The following is a 2928-nucleotide window of genomic DNA, read 5'->3' on the forward strand; positions in this document are numbered from 1 at the left end:
GAAAAAAAAAGAAAAAAAAAGTCCGCCTTGTACAAAGAAACAGAATCCTCCTATAACAGAGCCTTTTAACTAGATTTTATGCCACCCCTGTTTCCAGGACACACAGACAAAAGTTAATTTTACGATAAAAGAACCAGTGTAAGGTGCTTTTTTGTTATGAGATCAGAAAGCAAATGGAATTTGAATTGTCTGCAGTGGCATGTATCTGACAAAGATTAATTTAAACAGATATTGTCTCTGAAACCAAAGTCCATTGAGCGGCTTCACAGCCCATCAACCATGCGAAAGCGGCTCCTCCAGCAGCACTGCTGACTCCACCACTTTCTTTAAAAATGGCTTAACCTATTTCTTGTAAGATAAAAAGGTCACATATAGTTCTATTTTACAAACCCATAATAGCCAACGCCACACCACGCAAGGACAATTGGGAGAAAATAAGAAAGGGAGGGGGTGGATTTCCTCCCCCTTTGCAGACAGATGCTCAATGCTCACAGTGTACTTTCCCAATGTGCGGTCCCAGCACCAATGGGACATTTCAGCATGGAAACCCCACGGCTCTGCGGGTCATTGATGGAGCCCAGGGCAGCTCCATGCAAAGGGAACGGGACGCTGCCTCCAAAGGATAAAGCAATGCGGGCTGGGGCAGCTGCTCAGGCTTCAATGGGACGCCAGCACAAAAAGCCACAGAAATCCAAATCCTGCCACCGCTGCCCGTTTTTCTTTCCAGTTTAGACGGAGCACCGCAGGGAAAACGCTGCCAGACTGTGCTGGGGTATTTGATACAGCAACGGCCCAGCTTTGGGAAAAGAATGAAGGAGAAGAGAAATAAAAGATGACAGCCAAAAGCACTTTTAATATAGTTTCAGTGCTTTCAAGAGAAAGCTGCTGTACACAGAGCAGTGGGTGAACCGTTACCAAAATAAACACGGCCGGCTTTAAAAAACATTTAAAGCATTCCTTACCATCAGAAAGAAAATCGAAAGCGATGAGAAACAGCCAACGGAAGACAAAAAAAATATTAATTTTTTATTCTCCAGATCTGCTCCTTTTAACTTGACATCCAAAGCCACTGTCACTCATTCATGCAAATACTGTTTATCTCAGAGACCCATTTGTTGCTCTGCCACTCCCCTCGCAGGGCTCTCATCTTCATCAAGGGAGCTGAGCAGCAGGGATTCAATGGGAAGCACAGCGGTGGTGGCTGTCATTGGTGTCCCAGCAGGAGGAAGGCCTGGGCTCGCAGGGGAAGCAGCCATTCTGTCCTTGCAGAGGTCCCCAAGCAGGGCACAGGGACAGGGCAGCAGTGCTGCCCATCTCCAGGCATCAACAGCCAGGCTGATGCATCACCTTGATGCCCACAAGCTGGCATCCCAACACATCACCTCCTAAGCACATCTGGGGCTTTGTTTTGAACAAAGCCAGCAAATAAATAAATAAATAAATAAAGTGGGGGGGGGGGGGGGAAGGGGAAAAACAACTGGCAGCATGTGCCCAGAACATAACATTTCATTAATTTGTGCATTACTGGAACCGCAGCATTTTATCAGGGCTAACCCCAATCCTGCACAAAATCCTAAGCCTAAGAGCTTGAGACAAAAAGCCAATGCTCTTACAGTGCAGTGCTGGGATGAGGCAGCTCACCAAAGCCTGCCCAAAGGTCAGAAGGAACAGCCACAGAGCGCCCACCCCACAGCGAGCACCCAACGACAGCAAGGTGTGCTCCCTCATGCTAAGCTTCAGGAACACAGCACGCAGACACACGTGTGCAGCACAGCTCAGTATCACCCATGAGACACTTCCTCCGCGTGGCCAAAATCCAGGTTGCCTACCAGAGACAGCCCCTGCCTGGCACAGGTAAGCTCCTGTCCCACATCCCACACCCGTGCCTTCCTCCCAGTGAACACCTCAGGCCTGTTTACTCTTCAAAGCCACAACTAAATATTTCCTTTCTCACCTTTTACATTCTTACCCTTCCCTCAGCCCAGCATCCTTTTGCCTGAAGGGAGGAGGTCATCCCAGCTTCAGAGGGTCTGTTTATACGCTTCGAAGCCAAACAAATAAACCCAACACTGAGTTACAATTCCAGCTGTCAGAGCATCCCCAGCCCTCCCCGCAGGAACCTCTGCTGTTTTCCATTCCTCTCTCTGTAATACAGCCCAGACTGCGCTCAAGAAATACCTCACCTATGAGGAAGCAGCTATAAGCAAACCAGCAAACTGTACGATTTAATGCCCAGCAATCCGCCGCTGTAATTAGGCAAGCTAACAAAAAATAATTAGAAATGTAAAGAGCACAATATATATGCAAAGCGCTCGTCGCGATGGGACGGGTGAAGCCCTGCCAACCTCTTTTATGCGGTCTAAAGTATTTTTAAGCCACGTGGTAGGATAAAATAAACACCTGAAAAGCAATGAATTAATTAGTAAAGTCTCATACATCAGCCAACCCTCCCAAAAACCGAGGCAGGGAGGGAACGGCTCCAAAAGCTGAACTCCTCACCCCCAGCGCATCACGGGGGCATCGCACCCACCTCGCCGAGCACCAATGCTCCCACATAACCATCACAGCCATACAGAGAGGAGAGCTCCCCCCAGCCCCTCGCCCACCCATACGCAGCCACCACAGCTCAAGGGCACGCTGCGTTCTACTATATTAGGAAGCAGCGGCTGGGAGCGTGGATTTGTTATGCTGGATAATGGCCCACTGTCAAAATCCACCAAAGGTCTTTTCTCTCTCCAAGAACCCAGAGATAATGGTGTAAAACTTTTGTTCATAAATATTTATGCGAGGGAACTTGTTAAAAATTAACCGCCACCGTTAAAGGTTTTGTATCCTTTAGGATTCCCGGCATGCAGCGCAGCCGCATGCTTTATATTAAGCCTGGCATTTCTGCATTCCTTTCCTGCATGCTTTTGTCATTTGTCTAAA

Source organism: Meleagris gallopavo, chromosome 10, assembly GCF_000146605.3.
Source record: "Meleagris gallopavo isolate NT-WF06-2002-E0010 breed Aviagen turkey brand Nicholas breeding stock chromosome 10, Turkey_5.1, whole genome shotgun sequence".
NCBI lineage: Eukaryota > Metazoa > Chordata > Aves > Galliformes > Phasianidae > Meleagris > Meleagris gallopavo.